Here is a 12,016-nt window from a genome sequence, read left to right on the forward strand (position 1 = left end):
AGTAAAAGCATCAGGAATACTTTTAATCATAGGAAATTTATTCATAGGAAATTGGTTCAATATTCTGAGTCATAGGAAATTGCAACTTGGAAGCTGTAAAAAAAATACAGTTCTGAAGCTTTGAAAAAAATAGCTCAGTATCAGTAATTTTATATAGCTCAATCCAATCAAAACTTTTTGTTGTTGTCAATAGAAATCCAAATAATATTTTTTTTCTCCCTAATTCAACAACACATGAGGCTGGCCTGGCATTTCCACAACGTGAAACAAGATGACGAGGTTTATGTCATCAGGAAATTTATTGCCTGGAAATACAAAGAAAACCCGCCCAAAGAAGTTTTGCAGACCAAGTATCTGAAAGGAAAGCACTGCCCCTTGTTCCTTTGTGCTTGCTGAGACAATTGAGATATTGTTATTGGATGCAGTTGCACGCTCCAAACCCTGGCACTTCTCTCTTCTCCAGCATCTCTGAAGAAATTTTAACAGAGCTTTAAACCTTGATCTCACTTCCTTAACCTATTTGTATTTCCCAGTGATGGAAAATAGTCAAAACAAACAACTATACAAGCACCGCCTCCAAAAACCATGATAACAAAAAACGGAAACAAACTGAAACCCTTTGACCGAAAAGGCAAAAGGCAAAGCAGAACAAAACAAAACCGAGATGCTTATCTATATGGTGCAGTCTACCTAAATTCAAAATCTGTTTCTTTTGTGGCTCATACGGATTCTTTGTTGAAGTACTTTCAGTGCAAAGCTGAACCAAACGAAAGTGGAGTAAATGCTCATGACCATTATTTCCCATGAAATTACTGCTGGCTTCAAAGCTTTTACCACCTCACCTTTCTGGAGAACTTGAGTTCTAATAGTGTCACATCGCAGGACCTCTCGTGCCGTTTCTGGAATCTGAAATTGACCTGGACATCTGGTAAGGCATTATTATGATTTTCTCTGTTTTGTGGAATGTTCTGAAGCTTTACCCTAACTATGAAGATACTTGTAGAGGGATGAAGCCCACGGATGTTTCCGGCCTTGCTTTTGAGTTCATGAAATGACCAAGATCTGGCAGCCATAGAGTTATAAGGCTTTTCTCATTTTCGTGCACTTTTGCAAATTCTTCAGTAGTTTGTTCATAGCATTCTGGGTGTAGTTCACAGCTCATACTTAGGGACCATATGACACCCTCCCTCCTTTAAAATTGCCTGCAAAGAGCATGGATTTGGGAGTGAGATAGATTAACATGACTTAATGCATAATATTATTCAAGACAGCATCATGAGGATTAGATGAAAATACTTCTACAAATTTTACTTTATTTGTTTAATTTTTAAAAATGTTTTCTATTTATTTTTGAAGAGGAGGGGTAGAGAGAGAAGGAGACACAGAATCTGAAGCAGGCTTCAGGCTCTGAGCTGTCAGCACACAGCCCAATGCAGGGCTCAAACTCACCAACTGCGAGATCGTGACCTGAGCCCAAGTTGGATGCTTCATCAACTGAGCCACCCAGGTGCCCTGCTTCTGTAACTTTTAAGTGCAAGGTTTTGAGGCCTAATTAGACATTCAATACGTGTTCATTTTCTTCCTCATCTCCGTTAGGTGTCCTCTACCCTCCACGATGGGCCACTGGTGTCTCTAGTTGCCGGCCGTGTAGAGTATCATCTTTTCTTTTCTCAGTACTTACATCTGGATTCTGTGCTCTGTTCCATAGGTGTAACAAAAACTCCCTGGCCTTTCTTCAGCTTTCTGTTTCTTGGGGAAATCTTCTGGAACCTTTCAAGTTTAGCTTGGTTTCAAGTGGCACCATTCTTAACCACTGGCACAACTGTTGGCATGTAGGGTTTCTTTAAAAAACCAGCTGCCAAGACCATGATTTTCTTCTATTTTGCCAAGAAACTTCATTAGTTTTATTTAGAACTGAGCCTCCCATGAAATGTGAAAATTACCCAAGAGAATGTGGAAGTTACCCAAGAAAAGAGGCTTGTGAAACTCTATTAAATTATACTTCAGATCCTTCATGAAGCAAGGTTAATCACTGGCCCCACAGTAAACTTCATCTTAGGGTGATATTATACAAGTCTTCTGGATAGTCCTTAGAGGATATGGGTGAGAAGTGACCAGTCTGGGTCTCCCTCTGATACATACCTACATACATCCAAAAAGTCTAGCAGCAGTCAAAAAAAATTTTTTTGCCTACTCATTAAATAAACATTTATATAATACCTACTACTATTGTTCAGCTCATGACAAACACTGAAGCTTCAATAATAAATATGGTTTAAATTTTTCTTTAATGTTTATTTATTTTTGAGACAGAGAGAGACAGAGAAGGGTAGGGACAGAGAGAGAGGGAGACACAGAATCTGAAGCAGGCTTCAGGCTCTGAGCTACAACTCGTGTCAGTACAGAGCCCAACACAGGGCTAGAATCCATGAACTGTGAGATCATGACCTGAGCCGAAGTCGGATGCTTAACCGACTGAGCCACCCAGGTGCCCTAAATATGGTTTAGATTAATAAATTTATTTCTTGTCTCAGACAAAAATAAACTAACAAATAACTCTCACCATATGAAGAGCAGTATTCTAATTATTGTGCATCATATCTCTGATAATATATAATACAACAAGCCTCTGAAGTGGGTGAGTACTATAATTATCTCCATTTTACAGATGAGGAAGCTGAGACAGAGAGGCTAAGCAACTGACTCTAGGTGACACAGCTAGTACGTGGAAGAGCCAGAATTTGAACCTTGGCTATCAGACAGTTTTTGTTTTTGTTTTTGTTTTTTTAAGTTTCATTTATTTAATTTGAGAGAGATAGAGAAAGCATGAACAGGGGAGGGGCAGTGAGAGGGAGAAAGAGAATTTCAAGCAGCCTCCATCTTGTCAGCACAGAGCCCGATGCGGGGCCCAAACTCAAGAACCTTGAGATCATGACCTGAGCAGAAATCGAGTTGGATGCTTACCTGACTGAGCCACCCAGGTGCCCGTTGCTATAGGACTGTTAATGTCCTGCCACATGGTCCCTTGGCTTACTTCTGAATTCATCTGTGGGAGAAGTAGTAAGTTTCCACATGCTCAGAGCTTCCCACCACAGGCCCCTGGTTTGTATACTTGTCAGCCTGAGAGCTTTCTCTGATTATTGTTTGGGGGCTTGCTCAGCGTTTGCAGGGTAAAGCTTAAAGGTGCCAGGTCTTTAATGCCTCCAGAGAAAACTCTCTGTGGGCGTTGGGTATGGTGGGTAAAATACCTTGTCCCTCATCTCTTGGAGACATGCTCCTTAAAGTTCTGAGACATGTTCCTTAAAGTTCCTCAGACGGTTTTGAATGGTATGGCGCTCCCAAGGCTCTCAGGGGTGACCTGCTCATTGGCATGTTTGATCTCTTTGATCTCTTTTTCCCCCTTTCTTTCTCCACTCCTTCATCTGTGCTTACTGGGATCACCTCTCAAAACAAGTACCTGCACCCAAACCTTCACCTCAAAATTTGCTTTTAAAGCCACCCAAACTGGGGCAGATACAACTCTCAACATAATATACTGCCTCTCTACAACCTCTGGTTCCTTAGTCTGCTTGGTCTCTGCTCAGAAAGGCCTGCCTTCACCATCTAAATTAAAATATTTATTTGTTAGGTTACAGGCTTAGCTGCCGAAACAAAGAGACCCAATACTGAGATTAAAAAAAAAATGAATTGCACTTATCTCTTGCATAGCATTCCAGAAATAGACAGGGAGTCACCTCCCCTTCCAAACATCTATATTCAGGAACATAGATTCCTTCCATTTGGACGCTCTACCATTCCCTAGAGTCCCTGTTCAGGCTGGTTCACATTTCCACCAAGAAGGGGAAAGGAAAGAAAGGTATCCTTTATTGTATGTATCTTAGAATCTGTACACATTGCTTCTCTTCACATTCCATTGGTTAAGACATTGTCAGATGGCCTAGCTACGAAGGAGGCTGAGGAATATAGTTTTACTCAGGTAGCCATGTTTCCTTGTATCATTCAGGAAAATGGATATTGAGGATAATTAAGAGGTTTTTTTTTTTAATTTTTTTTTTAACGTTTTATTTATTTTTGAGACAGAGAGAGACAGAGAATGAACGGGGGAGGGGCAGAGAGAGAGGGAGACACAGAATCGGAAGCAGGCTCCAGGCTCTGAGCCATCAGCCCAGAGCCTGACGCGGGGCTCGAACTCATGGACCGCGAGATCGTGACCTGAGCTGAAGTCCGGCGCTTAACTGACTGAGCCACCCAGGCGCCCCAGAGGATAATTAAGAGTTTTAAGCAAAAATAGCATCAACCCAAACAGCATTTATATATTCTTCTTCCTGCTTTATTTCTTCCCATCAGTTCACATATCACTATTTGATGACTGATATATTTCTCATATGTCTCCCCCACTAATGTATAAATGCCTTGAGGGAGAGGCTTTGTGAGTTTTGCCCACCTATAAATCCAGGCTCCAGCATGGTGCCAGAAGTCTGAAATCACTAGGGCTATACTACCTCTGAGGAATCAAGGAGACAACTTGTTTCTTCAGCTTTTGGTGGCTGACCTGGCTTTCTGGGCTTGTGACCACATCACTGTAGTTTCCAACTCTGTCTTCACATGACACCCTTTCTTTATATCTGTATCTTGCCCTCTTTTGTCTGCCTCAAATATCCCTCTGCCTTTTATCTGATAAGGAAACTTATCAGTGGATTTGGGCTCACCCAGTAACTCAGGATTATCTCAAGACCTTTAATTGAATCACGGTTGAAAAGGCCCTTTTTCTGAAAAAGGTAACATTCATAGTTTCTACAGTTTTTCTGTAAATATTTCCTTTTTGAACTAGGGTAGGGGGTCTGGGCGCGTGGTACATTTTGCAGCCTACCAGTCCCTTCTCTGGCCCCAAAGGTTCATATCCATCCCACATGGGAAATACAGCCACTCCATCCCAACATCCCCCAAAGACTCCACGTATGACAGCATCAACTCAAGTTCAAAATCTCATCTAGCTCTCATCAACCCCCTAATCCCAAATACCATCATCTAATCAGATACAAATAAGACTCTGGGGATCTACCCTAGAGCAGAATCTCTCTTCATTTCTGGACCTGTAAAACTAGAAAGTGAACTGTCTGCTTCTAAAATACAATGATGAAACAAGCATAGGGGAAAACAAACAAGCACAGATTCTGTAGACCAATAATGCATCTCTGTGTCAGATTAAATCTTGAGGCCACCTTGTTGTAGACCTTTGCTGGGGGAGGATGGCAGAGTTCCTCCAGGGAGAAATGTATATACATTTGGTGGTGGTAGGGTGGAGATCTTGAGACATTTAGTTAGGGAAAGAAGATGAAAGAGATGGAGTTATTGAAAAAAGTCCTGTAATTTTTCTATAAATTTCAATAGATAGCTGTATAGAAAAAAGTATTATTGTTTATTATTTTAGCCCATCCTGATAATTTTAATCTTTTTATCTATGCCTATCTATATTTATCTACCCTTCTGTCGATTGAAATTTATAGAAAAATTGAAAGTATGGTGCAAAGAACAATTTCATTTTTCCTGAAGCATTTGAGAGTAGGTGCCCAAATACGTGCCTCCATCACCCCTAATATTTTAGCATTTCCTACAAACCAGAATATTCTTCAATGTAACTTCAATACAAACAGAACCAAGAGATAGATTTTGACACATTACCACATCTAATCAGATTCCATTCAAATATTGTCAGCGGTTCCCACAAGGTCCTTACCTCACACTCAAACTTCCCAATTGTCCCAGTGATGCCTTAGTAGCAAACATGCTTTCATCTGTTCACATTTAGTTGCCATGCTTCTTCACATTCCTGGAACAGTTTGTTGGTCTTTCTTTACCTTTCATGGCACTTTTGTGGATGACGGGCTATTATGTTATAGACTAGATATAGAAAGATATGTTTATATTTTCTAGAATTTTATGTGAATAGAATTATACATTATGTATTCTTTTATTTTTTGCCTGTCTTCTTTCACTCACCATGATGATTTTGAGATTTAACTGCCTCTGTAATTCATTATTTTGGGCGGGGGGTACTAAATGCCTATAGTTGAAGGCATGATACCAATGAAAAAACTTAAGTAGATATTTTGGTATTTCTTTTTTTTTTTATTGTTGAGCTGTACTCTATTATATGGTTATACCACAATTTGTTTATCTACTCACCTTCTAGGGAATATTTGGGTTGTTTCCAGTTTTAGGCTATTACAAATAAGCTGCTGTGAAAATTTGTGTACACATCTTTGTATGAACATATGCTTTCATTTTTCTTGGGTAAATACCTAGGAGTGAAATGGCTTGGCCCTATTGACTTTTAAAAATGTGCTACCCATTTCCAAAAAACTATACCATTTTGCATTCCCACCAGAAGTGTGTAAGAGTTATGATTGCTTCACCACCTCACTGATACTTGAGTATGACCAGTATTTAAAGTTTTAGACATTGTAGTGAGTGTGCAGTATTATCTTTTTGTGGTTTTGATTTGCATCTCCTTAATGACTAATCATGTTGAGTATCTTTGCATGTACTCATTTGCCATCCATATATCTTCACTGGTGAAGCATCTGTTCACATTTTTTTTTTTTTCCATTTGGGATGTTTTATTCTTATTAAGTTGTAAGAATGCTGTATATATTCTAGACTCAAATTCTCTCCATAGTTTTGAAGGAAATTGCTTCTAAAGTCCAAATTTTTCAAAAACTTTAAATGATTACTACTCTGCTTTGCTTTGTATTTAATAAAACCTTCACTAAACTGAAGTTCACTCAGAGTTTACTCTATGTTTTCTTCTAGGAATTTGGTAGGTTTTGCTCCTACACATAAGTATATGGTCCATTATGATTGTTAAAAATATGATGTGAAGATTTAAAGTAAGAGTTGAGTTTATATATATATATATATATATATATATATATATATATATAGCAAAACTGTTTTAGCATCTTGACTGAAGAGGTTATACTTTCCACACTGAATTTTCTTGCATCATTGGTGAAAAACAATCAACCATGTATGTTTGCATCCATTTCTGGGCTCTTTATCTGTTCCATTGACTTCTACATCCATTTTTATGCCAAAAGCATAATTTTTCCTCAGTTGGGTAATAAATATCCTTCAATGTTACTACTTTGTTCTTTTGACATGTTTCCATCATTTGTTTTTTGAGCAATTCTTTAGTTTCTGGCACAAAAGGATATTCTGTGTTCATCTTGTATTGCCTTAAGACCTAAAATTGGCCTTTCCTCCAACAAGCCCTATTTCCTATCTGTGGCGAATGGTATTTAGAAGCCAAGATCTGAGTGGGAGTCATGGACATTCATGACTATTAAGAGTATCACTAGTCCCATACCACTTAGTGGACAAGCTAGAGTATATATATGCATGCATTTGAACACACATATGCACACATAATATACACGTATACACACGATACATATATTTACATCCATATTTCTCCATTTTTATCTACCTATTGAAGACCACTATTTCACACTGATGCCACCAATTCCAAAACAAGGTTAATTCTAATGTTTTTTCTTTCTATATTTGAACTGACTTCTGTTGCAATGCGGAAGCAGGATCCTCTTATCTTAAATATATTACTTATTTGATCAACCTCCCCTTATGCCATCACCATTGCCACCTTCCTTCTGCATAAATACCCTTCTTACCTTGTTAGGCCACTTGTGCCAGACTCTTCCCTATGTGAAATCCTGTTTTACATCCTGGGTTGTGATACTTTATGCTTGCCTGTTGTTGGGGAAGAATGCCCTCCTTACCGTGCTTGGACTCAGAACACTACTTTTCAGGGGACTCCCTTTCTTTCCTATCCCTGAAACCTGTGCAAATATTTACCTTCATCACCTACATTGAGTGGCTTTAAGATTGAACTGTTTTGGAAAGAAAAGGAAGAGAAGAAGAAGATGAGAAAGAAGAAAAATAAAAGAATGACTAGTGGGATTGGATAAAAAGTAATTACATTTTGTCTTTAAGTGAGTGATAATGCAGGGCGCCTGGGTGGCTCAGTTGGTTAAGCATCCAACTTCAGCTCAGTTCATGATCTCTTGGTTTGTGAGTTCAAGCCCCGCGTTGGGCTCTGTGCTGACAGCTCAGAGCCTGGAGCCTGCTTTGGGTTCTGTGTCTGCCCCTCTCCTGCTCATGCTCTGTCTCTCTCTGTCTCTCAAAAATAAATACATGTAAAAAAGAAATTAAGTGAGTGATAATGCAACTCTACTGTTGATTTTATAGGAAAGACACAAATCACGTGTAAATAACACATTGATAAATGGTACTTTTACTTACATTGTATCTTTAAATTTAATTGACCTTTATGGAAGTCAAAGCTGCTACAGCTGCCGTTTCACATATCCTCTCCCCTCTCCTGCTGGGGAAAAGACAAGGTGCATTCTTTAGTGTGATTCTACTTTTGAAACTCCAACTCAAGAGTAATGGTTGAGGAAATTTAGGAGTGATATCTGACATTCAATTTTAAGTGACTGTGTTTTTTTTTCTTGAATCTTTGACAAAATTCCACCTTTTGAGATGATTTGATCAATAAATGAGATGACCTGCTTCAAAGCTTGGTCAGGGGACATAGAGAAGATGAATAGTTAGAGAGGACAGGCTACTGGGAGGGGAGGAATTACTGAACTAGCAACAGCAACTTGTATACAGATGAATCCGTATACACAGTCAGTAGAAGAAAATACCTGAGGTCAGAAATGAGCTATGGAGGTTAATGTTAACACAAAGCGCTGTGAAATTAAATTTCATTAGTTACCGTGGCATATATGTAATTATTGAATTCCATGCAATTCAGTCAGTGATTCACATTTAATATTTCATTTCATATGATAAAAAGCCAATGAAGTAGTGAACTATATCCACTCTAGAGGGGAAAAAGCTTAGAGGTTTAAACAAAACAAAACAAAACAAAACAAAACAAAAAAGAAAACACTTACTTAAGATCACCAAATTGGTAGTTAAGAGAGATAGGGTTGAAACTTTATATCAGGAACTCTTTTTTTTTATGTTTATTTATTTTGAGAGAGAGAGCGTGAGTGGAAGAAGGGCAGAGAGAGATGAGGACAGAGGATCCCAAGCCAGCTCTGTGATGACAGCAGCTAGTCCGATGTGGGGCTCAAACTCATGAACCATGAGATCATGACCTGAGCTGAGTCGGATGCTCAACCAACCGACTGAGCCACCCAGGCGCCCCTAGATCAGTAACCATTAACAAATATGGCTACAGTCATTTTAATCTATATCATCTTTGCAGTCAGTTTTTTCAGTAGCAAGAAAAGGCCTTCAAGGCCTCAAATTGATGTTAGATAAACATTCATACCTACAACAAGTATTACTCACAGATGACATTCTGTCTGCTGCATTTGGTGCAGTATATAGAAAGCTGCAATGGTTCAGGAGGGCTTTCTGAAGGAGGTATCCTAAGAGAAAACTCAGATGAGTATTTACATTAATCAGATGAAGGATAGAGAAAGGGTGGAAAAAGAAACACTTGTACTGATATAGAAACAAAAGAGGACATTCTGGAAACTGGCAAGGTCACTAATCATTGTTTTATAGAGAACAACAAGTATGATCAAAGGTGAAGGCAGAAAGGTAGTTAGTGGATAGATTCTAAGTGCCAGCAGACACCAAGCTAATTATCTTTTCAGTTATGCGTTCTTATTGAACTCTTTTCAGCTGGGAAGTAAAGAAATCAGATTAGTTTTCTAAAGATCGATCTCAGTGGTGCGGAGAATGGATCCCAGTGCATTGGTGAGAAAGTAAGCATGAGATAGAATAATCAGATAAGTGATATTGAACAGATCCATTTGAGAAATAATAAAGGACTCGAGCAAAGGAGTAGCAGTGAGCAGAATATGTAGGTTATGGAATCCAGAAATATTTAGGCACTAGCATTTATAGGATTTGTTCAGTGTCAGGTGTCTATGCGTCGTGCCATTCAGATAGAGCCTTCCAGTACTCAGGTAGATGTATGGGTCTCAGCTTAGGACATGTATCTGACCTGGGAAACTAGATGTGGGAATGGTAAGTGGACAAGAGTGTCGCTGAAACCATGGGGCCAGACGCTATCACTTAGAGCAAAATGTACAATGGAGAAAATAGAAAGCCAAGGACAGAACCCTGGCAAGACAAAGGCACAGATACAAGAGGAGAAGGCCACAAAGGAGATGGAAAACTTGAAGCCAGAAGGATAGGAGGGCAGCCAGGAGATAGAATCATCGAAGAAAAAAAGAGGAAACTATTACATTTAAAGTCTTAAATAATTAGGGGCGCCCGGGTGGCTCAGTCGGTTGGGAGTCCGACTTCGGCTCAGGTCATGATCTCACGGTGCGTGGGTTTGAGTCCTGCATCAGGCTCTGTGCTGACAGCTCGGAGCCTGGAGCCTGCTTTGAATTCTGTGTCTCCCTCTCTCTCTGCCCTTCCCTACTCACACTCTGTCTCTCTGTGTCTCTCAAAAATAAATAAACATTGAAAAAAATTTTTAAAAAGTCTTAAATAATTAAATATAAGGAGGCATGTTATCAAACTGCACAAAATGGCATGTGTTGCAGACATTTAGTGATAGGCCAAGCATCATAAGAAGCAGTATTACTCATAGAAGCTTGCAAGGCATTATTTTTATGTACATAGATGTATGTAATATAGAGCTAATTTATGCTTCAGATGTGATATAGGCTGAAAATCTCTAATGTATTTAGATGGAACTTAGGTAAATTTCTGGATTTATGAATTCATCTATTCATTTATCTATTTGACCAATATTGATTGTGCACAGAGCACTGAGCTGGAATATTTGATAATCTCTTTCCTATGAAACCCTGAAAGAAATTCTGGTGGCATTTATTTCTTCTCCTAGAGTAGAGGTATCTCTTTGTCCCAGAGTAGATTGTGTTTTTTTTTTCTCTTTATTCAAAATTATTTTGAGAGTGGAGGGAGGGTCAGAGAGAGAGGGAGAGAGCATCCCAAGCAGGCTTTGTGCTGTCAGCGCTAAGCGCAACATGGGACTCCATCTCACAAACTGTGAGACCATGACCTGAGCCAAAATCAAGAGTTGGATGCCTAACTGACTGAGCCACCCAGGTGCCCCAGATTGTGATTTCTTAAGAACAGGTGCTATGACTCAACCGTCTGGAAAATGGAAATTAGAATGAAGTCTTGCACATAATAGAAGTACAGATAATATTTAGTGACGGGATGAAGCATGAGAGTGGGAATAGAGGATTTTGTGACTGATTATATCCATCAAGAAAATGTTCCTTGGCACTGCTGTCAGAGAGCATTTCTCACTAAATGGTCTGACTCAGAACAACTTTCCATACGCTGCTTTGGAGAGATGGTGTAAAGTAATGGATAAGGACTATGCTCCTGGGCAATATGGTAAATATGTATTACAACTTTGGTAAATGTGTATTACAACAAATATGTATTACATCCTTTCTTGTGTAATGAGATTGTGTTTGCTATTTATTTAAGATTGGTTCTTAACACTTGTATGACTACCGAGCTATTTTTAATTTCTCTCTAAAATTTCTTACAATTCTTGTTTCATTTTCCGTATGTTTTCCCCATGGCCCTGTGAAGGTTGGGGGGCATTGGGTCCATTCGGTCATTCTGGCTATCACTATGTCAACATAAATGTCGGTGTATGTCTCAAAGATGATGTGGTCTGTTCAGAATATGCTTTCGACCTTTATCCGATCCAACCAACAAAAATTTGTTGCCATTACTTTCTACCTAACTAATCCATTACACCAGTTTTGGCTACTTAAGTTATTCCTGGTTATATTCTAAAAACAGTATCTCATCTTGCCTTCCCACTCTTTAAGAATGTTAATATACTTTAAGCTATACTCTTTAGACTAAATTAGTCTGTGTTAAGATTTTATTTTTGATTTCCTTTGAATTACTATCCTTGACCTTTTAATTACTGTAATTACTCTTCTGAAGTTACAATAAATAATCTATATTA

The 12,016-nt window shown here is 38.8% G+C and overlaps 1 long non-coding RNA gene across 3 annotated transcripts in view; it reads left to right on the forward strand.

Annotated features, from left to right (window-relative positions):
* Nucleotides 1–621: 621 nt before the first annotated feature.
* Nucleotides 622–12,016, forward strand: part of LOC102959117 — a 92,470-nt gene continuing 81,075 nt past the window's right edge. Inside the window, exon 1 of one of the 3 annotated variants that reach the window (XR_006222065.1) lies at nucleotides 622–928. This is a non-coding gene — a long non-coding RNA (uncharacterized LOC102959117). The remainder of the gene's footprint in view (nucleotides 929–12,016) is intronic. The other 2 variants (XR_006222064.1, XR_001510772.2) reach the window with 2 other exon arrangements.

This window comes from Panthera tigris, chromosome C2 (assembly GCF_018350195.1).
Source record: "Panthera tigris isolate Pti1 chromosome C2, P.tigris_Pti1_mat1.1, whole genome shotgun sequence".
Classification (NCBI taxonomy): domain Eukaryota; kingdom Metazoa; phylum Chordata; class Mammalia; order Carnivora; family Felidae; genus Panthera; species Panthera tigris.